The sequence below is a fragment of the Erigeron canadensis genome, chromosome 6 (assembly GCF_010389155.1).
Source record: "Erigeron canadensis isolate Cc75 chromosome 6, C_canadensis_v1, whole genome shotgun sequence".
NCBI classification, from domain to species: Eukaryota; Viridiplantae; Streptophyta; class Magnoliopsida; order Asterales; family Asteraceae; genus Erigeron; species Erigeron canadensis.
In genome coordinates, this window is record NC_057766.1 from 22429184 (window position 1) to 22439393 (window position 10210).

Sequence of the window (10210 nt, forward strand, 5' to 3'; positions counted from 1 at the left end):
AATTCAAGTCAATTTAACATTTACATGCAGAAAACACATATTAATACCCCAAATTTGGTTAACCAGGTCTCCTACTACCCTAAACTATTAACGGTATAAAATGATACCCTGGACTTGTAAACTGGGTATATTTATAACCTTGACTCAGCCATGTGGGACAAGTGACTATATTCTGTCAAAACTTAACAAAGATATCTAAAATGTGGCAATTTATAAATATTCAAGCCAAAAGTAAAATTACAAACAAACACACGGGAACCTTATAATCAAAATTTAGAACATTCACGCCTCATCGACTCTTGCGTCTTCCACATGGAAATTCTGATAACTTCCATACAATTAAAAGATACTTATACACACAGATAAAAAGTCCAATTATTTCTCTAAAACTTAAGAACCCTAAATTTGTTTAGGATGCAGGGTGTGTGGATCAATGAACAGATTAGACAATTTGTTCAAGGAACATAATCCATCTAATGATGGTTCATTGAATACAAGATGAGTCTTCTTTAATTGCAGTTAACATACAGTTTTTATTGCTCTCAAATTTCAACAGAAAGATGCCTCCTTGACCAATTATGAAAAATATATAGCACAAGTAATATATAGTTGCAGTGTCTTGTGAGCACCAAGCATTAAAATATTGTCACATTTCTTCATAACTTCATATCAGAACGTGCAATATTTTCTAGTTTTTAATGAGCCATAATGATCCAAATGTGGAATTTGGTCAACATTTCGATGAAAACGCTCTTAAACATACCCTAAGTTACCTACAAGAACTACAGGAGAAAAGTTGTGCATGAACCTTCTTCCCCTGGCAAGTCGCAAATAAGAAGAAACCACATCAGTAGCGGGGAGCATAAACATTCACCCACTATCGGAAACTTCTTTTCAATCTTCATCACCATCTTCCTCTGCTGCTCCATTCTCCATTTCAGGCTCTTCCGTTTCATCTTCATCACCATCTTCATGTGCTTCTCCGTTTTCTATTTCAGGATCTTCTGTTCCATCGTCATCAACATTTTCCTGTGCTTCTCCATTCTCCATTCCAGTCTCTTTTGTTTTGCCCTTTTTAGCCTCCTTTGATTTAGTAGAGTCGGATTTTCTTTTAGTGTTCTTTCTCTTGAACTCTGGCGGCATAAAAAGAAGCTGTTAGCATCACGCTTTAAGTCAAAATAAACTAAGGTTTCTATGATGATCATTGCCGTGTTATCATAGACCAAATTACCATAAAATTTGCTTTTATTGCTACTAATATTGTCATCACAATTATCGACAGTTTCACCTCAAACGTCGTTTCAATTTAGCTTTAGCCAGAAAAAAAGGTACTGCACTTGTAATGATAAGGTAAAAAAAGAACAGAACAATTAAGTTCTAATCATGTTCAACCTGCAAGAGAAGTTCTTAAGGAACCAACAAATTCTGGAAACTCTATCTCTTCAAGCGCCTTGAACACATCTTCAGCACTAATCGTTTGCCTCTTAGATTCCTTGCATATATCATTCGCCCTGCAAAAAGCACAATATAGCTGAAGTAAGGCAACAATAACAACCAATATTCCCACACCATGTGTTCTAACAAAATGAACATAGCCCGCTTGACACGTAGCTTATCAGTCCAACACACCATCCTTTCTTTATTCTCCCACTAATACTTATCAGTAGATACTATCACTATAAAGAGATAACCAATACCTATTACCTCTAAAGGAGTAAAGGGCAAACTATAGAGAAAAGTAGCCAGCTTGACACGAATTTGCTGATGTATGTGATGTACTATAAAACTTACCTTACGGCATAACAACCCTTTTCTTTTCCTTTTTTTACCAATAGACGAAGCCAATTTACATCAACAGGTAAATAATCATAGTTTAGTATCGCAATTTATTTCAAATTAGACACATTTACATGTAGATTTGATATCAAACTTGGTTTCTTATACAGCCAGAAAAACGATAACCATACATTAGCAAATTTATAAAATGGGATCTTATCCTTTTTACTAATTAACACTCGACTATACTATACTAGAGCTTAAACACACACTTTTGCCCTTTGTCTAGCTCAAAAACGGAGGCTTCTATGTCGCCTACGAAAATCAGGGACCTATATTTCTAGCTTTAGCACTCTGAGCTACATGGAACCGAAGGGTAGCCACGACTCGCTTGCCCACAAAACTCCAAATTTAAATGGCCTAGTATAGTCCAAACTCCAAATTTAAATGGCCTACCAACAAAACAAAAATTCCTATAAGCCCCCTAAATACAAACATACAGATACACTATTAATCTATGTATATACAATACATATAATATATATATATATATATATAAAAGATAAAAAAAAAAAAAAAGGGAGAGAAATGAAGACAAACGTAGCGGAAAGGTAATGAATAAAGATTCGGGCGGGAGAGGGAATCTTTAAGAACTTGAATATCAGCGCTGTCTTGTGATAATTGAGAAAGTTTATCTTTAACAATTCTCTTAACAATTGCCTTTGGAAGCTCTTCAGCATCTGCCACCACTTTCTCCCCTGCCGCAATTGGCGTTGATGTCGCCATAGTTGTTGATTGATTGAAGAAAATTTGGAGGGCTTTTGATTTGTGAATCTAGGGTTTTGTTCCCGCCATTGGGGATTTTTTTTTTTAATGGGAAGATCCGATTTTTGATCAATTGGATCCTGTGGATCAAATTTCGGTTCCAATGGACCAATGCTTCTATTTTCCTGATTCGGATTCACCCGGTCAAATTTACAATACACCCAAAACCTATGTGATTGTACAAGCGTTTAATACGTGTAATGTACAAATATTAATTTTAACTAAATTTCATATTAACCCCTAAGTTTTAATCAAATTTCATTTTAACCCCTAAAAATTTCTACTTTTTAACTTTTACTCTACATTAAAGTTTTCGCTTTTATTTTTGTGACATTAAACTTTGAGATTCCCATGTATTCATTAAACAACTTTCACACAGTTAGGGGTTACTTTTAAACATTTGGTCTTTGATTATTTTCATTTAAGTAATTTATGCGTGGAATGTAGAAGTTTTAACCTTATGCGTAGAATGTACACGTTCTTATAGCACATAATAGTTTTTACCATTTTTCATTTTAACCTCATAAACTTTCTATCTTTTAACTTTTACCCCATATTAAATTTTTCGTTTTTATTTTCTTAACACTAAATTTTTGGTTTCTCATGCTTTTATCAACTAACTTTCACCATTTGGTTTTGACTATTTTTATTCGTCTTTTTATATACATAACGTTTTTAAATTTGCCCCACATCAAAGTTTTCGTTTTTTATTTTCTTGACAATGACTTTTTGGGTTCTCATGTTTTAATCAAATAACTTTAACATGGTTATGATTTTACTTTTTAAACATTTGGTTTGACTATTTTCATCCATTTTTTTTTATATTTAATGTTTTTAAATTTGCATCAAATTTTCATTTTATATTCTTGACACTAAATGTTTGGATTCTCATTTATAATATACTAAAAAGCTATATGAATGTACAAGTATGTTATGCGTGTAATATACAAGTTTTTTATCTTTTAACTTTTTTCCCACATTAAAGTTTTTGATTTTATTTTTTTGACACTAAAATTTTGGGTTCTCATGTTTTCATCAAATAACTTTCACCTAGTTACGATTTTACTTTTAAACATTTGGTTTTGACTATTTGTATTCGTCTTTTTATATACATAACGTTTTTAAACTTGTCTCACATCAAAGTTTTCATTTTTATTTTCTTGCCATTGAATTGTTTGGCTTTTCATGTTTTCATTAAATAATTTTCACATGGTTATGATTTTACCTTTTCGTGTACAAAGCGTATCCCGCGGCAACGCGCGAGTACTATAACTAGTTTCAATTTGGTTTTTATTTTGTCGATGTAATAGATTTGTAAACCTTATTACAGTATAACCTCTATAAATTAATACTGTTGAGACCGAAATATTTTATTAATCTAACAAGTTATTAATTTATCGAGTGTAAGTTTACAATACTTCTCTTAAGTTGGGATTTGAGAAATTTATAAATTTATCGAGGTATTAATTTATCGAGTATTAGTTTATACAGGTTCTATTGTACTTTATTTCGGGGAAGGGTGTAGTCGGCAAAAAGTATCGGCAAGTTGTTTTGGCAAATTGGCAATACATAGCATATGTATTGGCTAGTTTTGGCAAATTAAATCGGCATGTTAGATCGGCTAGTTTTGACCGATTGTGGCAAAGATTGGCACGCAATGGCAAGAGTAAAGATTCCTTTTTGTTTGTTTGTTTGTTCTTCTTCTTTTTTTTTTGGCAAGTATTGGCGAGTTTGGCAACTACGCCATACACTTTGGCAAGTTTTTGAAAAGATTTGGCAAGTTTTTGACATATACACATAGAGGGTTCTTATTGGCTAGAATTTAGCCAAAACTTGCCAAATTGTCAAAGGTTTGGCAATACACCCTTGCCCTTTAGTAAAGTGATCTTTGACATGCTGATTATCTAAGGCAAAGTACCCGCACGATCATATACAAAGTGAGAAATTCCTTTGTGAAGGAGCAATTTTAAAAGTTTTTTGTCATACTTATGAGAGCGGTATCCAAGAATGTATAAACATTGGACCCTAGCTCGAGAATATAAAATGAGCCCACAAAAACTTTTGTTCCCCACACCGGATGTAACACTCATATCTAAAAAGGACCGGTTTTCTTTAATAAATAAAGACCACACGTGTCAGGCAAGGTCTTATTAAGTGAAAACTTATTCAATCATAGAATATCCAGAAAATAATAATTTTATGAAATAATTAGCTTGTATATATATATATATATATATCATTTGATTTTTACATAACTATTATGATTATCAAAAATTAAAACAATTCAAGTTTTTTATTCTATCAAATGGAAAGATCTACCTCAAAGGTAATGTTTCGATAACTAATGACTTTCACAGAATAAGCTTATGACAACGAAAATAGTATTTGTATGTATTTCCTATTCAATTTTTCTTATTTTGATCAAAAAATTACACATATGTCATTTAAATTTTAAAAATTACATTGTACCAAAATTAAAGTGGGGGCTGCCCCCACTGTCCCCATGGTAGATCCGTCCTTGCGCACGATGTAGCAATTTAGTATCGACCAGTGGCGGTGGTGGCGGTGGTGACGGATGACAGTGTAATGACAACGACGATATTGGCGGTGACGGTGATGACGGGTGGCGGTGGTAACGGATGGCGGCGGCGATTGGTGGTGGCAGCGATTAGTGATGGTAATGGCGGCGAGTATAGTGTAAGTTATATAAATATAGTATATATTGTTGAATGTTGAAAAGTTGAAGGTTGAAAAATAGATTTGCGTTGATATGTTTGTTATTTGGTATGCACTTTAGATTTATTTTCTAATCCAACACCCTAAAACTTAGACATTTATGTTTGTTGAAATTAAATTTCTATATAAACAGTAATTGTCCAATATACCCTCTATCATTGTATTTATTGTTTTCATGATTTTAATTAAAGTTTCTTTTATTATCCTCTATCAACTTGTAATGACTACTTAATGATGACTAATTCAACTGATTAGAGATATCTTAAGTTTTACTTAAGGTCTTGTGTTCGATTTTTAGGGGATGACAAGTCTTGAGGTTTTTCCTCCGAATACTTAACGACCTATATTTAACATCTCGTTGTATAAGTTATGTGTAGACTTCGCCATTATAATGACTAGTAAAACTACCACAATATCAACAAGACCCAAATCCAATCTCTAAAAATTTATTTGTAGACATACCAATAAGGTTGTCAACAAAACGCTAACTAACACACACTTAACTACTGCACAAACCCTATTTGTAAACACATTTAATCTTACACGTAATCAAACCCTAAATTTAAAAAGAAAACCCAGATTAAATAAGGGATAGGATTCGCTATGTTTATGTCGTATTATAGACTTGGAAGTTGGAACCAAGGGAAAAATAGATGTATTTTTAGTCAATAACTCTATACTAAAATTAATGACGAAGAATGATATTAAGAATCGATTTCTCATAAGGGTAAACTATTCATAATATTGTATTTTATGTTCAAATAACAATCTTCAATAGTTATAAATTTCATAAATCACCTTATACAGCTCATACGAATATAAATACTCCGTATGAGTTATTCTTTATTTATTATCATAGGTGTATAGAATTGTAGATATAGTCTTTTAATAATAACTAAAAATAAACCCGTCCGATGGACGGGGGCTTATTATAGGATTTTGTATATATGAATGTTTTTTTTCTATAACTTTTGAATTATTTCCATCAATCATGTTATTTTTTGTATTGAAACTGATTATATAAATTTTATCAGTAATGTTCCAATTTTATCAGTTTGATCGAGAATACCTTCAGTTATGATATGTACTAAAGAACAACCACAACAATAAAAATATTTTATAACAAATGTTTAATTTTGTATATATAAATATTGTTTACAAGTGAGCTTGGAATTTGAGTCAGTTTAAGGTTGATCAATCAATTTGGATTTGTGTCAACTTAACGTCGAATCAGATTAGATTTTGGATCAGGTTAAGCTAAAATTAACTTAAATCAGCTTGGATTTGGGTCAGTTTAGATTAAATTAAATTGGACTTGGGGGCTGTTGCAACGTCTAAAAAAACCATATATAATAACTTTAACCCATTAAAACTGCATGCTCATTCTAAAAAAACATAGGCAAAGACGTTACTATTTCTCCCCTAAAGAGCCTCCACCCCTCTCTCCCCCGGAAAAGGCTCCAGCCTCCACCCTCTCTCCCCCCCAACTCCGGCCGCTCTCTCACCACTGCTGCCCCTTCTTTTTATCTCCCTTCTCAGTCCGACGGTTGGTGGTGGTTAGATTTAGACCTGAAAGGGTTGACGGTTTAGTTCTGAAAGTGCGGCTGTTGGTGGTTGTTGCTAAAAGTAGCGGCTGTTCGATCTGGAAAAGGGTGGTGGTTTAGATTTGAAAGTTGCAGTGGTTCGTGGTGGTTGCTGAAGTGGCGACGGTTAGATTAGATAAGGGGTGATGGTATAGATCTGAAAGTGGCGGTGGTTGAGGGTGGCAGGAGGTGGTCGAGGGTCGAGCCAGGTGGTTTCCGGAAATATATAAAGATCAAGTTTTATATTGCCGGAAAATAGATGCTTGCCGGAATTTCCTCCGGGAAAATTTATGTTTCTTTTGTTATCGTCGGAAAAAGGTTGCTTGCCAAAATTGTTGCCAGAAACAGATGCTTGTCGGAATTCGATAACTATTAATTTTATTTTCCAACCATATTGTATGTTTCTAACTGTATTTTATTTTTTTCAAAATTACTACTTTTTCTAAAAAAACAGCCAAACAAGTATATAAGTTGTCAAAAAATATATTGACTTTTGGGTACAAATAAAACTTTCTTTTAATAAATATGTAGATATGTTTTAATCTTGTCAGAGTGATATATTTATTTATGGGTGGGTCCTTTTTTATTTTGAAACTTTATAAGTGCATTAATAATTTAACGATCAAGATTGATCAAGCTTGAATGAAAGGCTAAGATCATTTGCATGCTTAAATTTCAACCATATAACTCATGCATTATTATGTAATATAGATAATAGCGTGATTAATATGCTTTTCAAAAAAAAAAAAAGAGTGAAAAAATAGCACGATTAATATATATTATCATGTTGCAATATTATATTAGTTAATCAAAGACTTAGACTTTATAATTTGATTATGATATTAATCCACTTGTAGTAGTTAGACAAATTATTAATCAGTTTACATTTACACGAGGAGTTAGCGGATTTTTTAAAGGAAAAGATAAAAAAAAATAAAAATTGCTGTCAATAAAAATCTATACCTCGGCTCTAAAAGACGAACTATACAGAAAAATATGCAGCTTGACATTGAATTGCTATCGTATATGTTGTACCAAAAAAATAACATAACAGCCTTTTTCTTTTCCTATTTCACAAATAAATGTAACCACTTTACATCAAAAGGTAAATAATCATTGTTTAGTATAGCAATTCAAGTCAAGTTAGACACATTTACATGTAGATTTGATATCAAACTTGACTTCTATTACAGCCAGAAAACCAATAACCATAAGATTGGCAAATTTATAAAATAGGATCTTATCCTTTTACTAATTACTACTTGACTATACTAGAGCTTAAACTCACTTTTGCCCCTTTTCTAGCTCAATGACGAGGGCTTCTATGTAAGTAAGTAAGTAAGTAAGTAACTCCAATGCCGTCTTCCACGGGTTTTGAGTTCCAATACCGTCTTCGAAGGTGTATGGGGGAGGTCATGGGTTCGATCCTCATGCCCAGTAAGGCTGGATGTGTCCTACGGAAATCAGAGACCTATATTTCTACCTTTAGCAATCTGAGCTACATGGAGGCAAAGAGTAGCCACGGCTAGACCACACACAATATTTAAAAAACTTTATATTTCTAGAACTATTTTTGTATATTAGTATATTCCAAATTGGTAAGTTTCAAATGACTGGATCAGTAGTAAACACCCTAGCCTCTGGAAACTGAGGTTATGGATTTGATCTTCATCCCATGCAAATGTTGGAGGGCCTTTTCTACCATTTAGGTAGAAATTGGAAGCCTCTACTTAGGTAGGGGTAAGGTCTGCCTACATTTTAAAGCCCCCCCCCCCCCCCCTCCCAAATACACCGTCGAGGTATTAGGGCTCAAAACCCGCGAAAGGCGGCATTGGGCAATTTCTTTCTTTTTTCTATCTAATATACTAACGTAGCGAAAAGGTAATGAATAAAGATTTGGGCGCTTTCGGAGGGAATCTTTAAGAACTTGGATATCAGCATCTGCCACCACTTTCTCCGTTGCGACCATTGGTGTTGTTGATGAATTGAAGGAAACTTGGAGCTTTTGATTTGAAAATCTAGGGTTTTGTTCCCGCCATTGTTTTTTAGATTCGTTTTTAATCACTCGTCTCTAATGGTTCAGTATTCAGACTCAATGCTTCTCTTTTTACGATTCACCTAGTTAATTTCAAGTCGTTTGATCATATACATTTACATTAATTTATTTTTTTTAAATGACAGTGGTGATTGGACTCAGCGACATGCCTTTTCATCGTCCGGTAGAAATCGATCACGTCACCAGCACAGTCAATCCGAGGGCATGACTGGCGGTGAAAGTCTCACTACCATTCTGGAGGAAACTAGCTAATGCAAGAGAAAACTCCCATGCTCCACCTCATTGGCAAAGACTTCCCAATATGTCTTTCAAAGGTTTTGAACCCGTGACCAACATTTGGCTGAAATACATAAGGGGAATTAAATGTCCAGTTTGGCTAAATCCCAAGGACCGTAAGTTATCATTTCACTTATAACTATATATATTATAATTTTACCCACGCGATGCAGCGGTGGTAGTAGCGGCGGCCTGGTATTGGCGGCGGTGTGGTGGTGGCAGCGGTGGTTGGTAGTGGTGGTGGCATGATCGGTGGTGGCGGTGTGGTTATTATAAAATTAATTAATGTAAAATGGGTAGTGTAGTTATTTTTGGAGTTGATGAGTCTATGTTGTAAATTATAATTATTTCATTAAAGATATTATAGGTATTTTAAGTGGAGATGTTTAAGTTAGTGAATAAAAGATAGAGAATTATTTAATTCATTAAAAGTAAAAAAAATAATTATTTTGCATGAGGACATTTTTATTAGACATTGTTGAAAAGTATTAGGAAAGAGGTTGTATAACTTTTATAAAATAGTAGAGATTAAGTTTGAATGGGTTTAGTCAAATTTTGAGCTCATTCGGTTTAACTTAAAATGTATAAAATTTTATTAGATTATTCCTATTAAAAATTCAAAATGTTACAGCTACCCCGCAGATAATTTAAAGGTTTTTTTTTAGACAGTGTGAATCACGGAGTTATAGTGCGGGAACCCGCACCTCATAATAACTAAAACAAGTTATTAACGATCCGGATACCGGGGACTTACAACTTCAAGGTATAATGTGGTTGTTGTTTTTTTGAGCAACGAAGGTGATACAACGTGCTTACCGCTTTTTACTAGCCCACAAAGGTCACAACCACATAATCTTAATTTGCGTAATGACACGCTTTAATGGTATTCATTTCCTAAGACTGGTGTTCAAAGTAGGATTCCGATACCTCCTATGCATCCACAATGGTCTAGATACGC

The 10210-nt window shown here is 33.6% G+C and overlaps 1 pseudogene; it reads right to left on the reverse strand.

Annotated features, from left to right (window-relative positions):
* Nucleotides 1-635: 635 nt before the first annotated feature.
* On the reverse strand, nt 636-2700 carry LOC122605705 (annotated as a pseudogene).
* Nucleotides 2701-10210: the final 7510 nt, after the last annotated feature.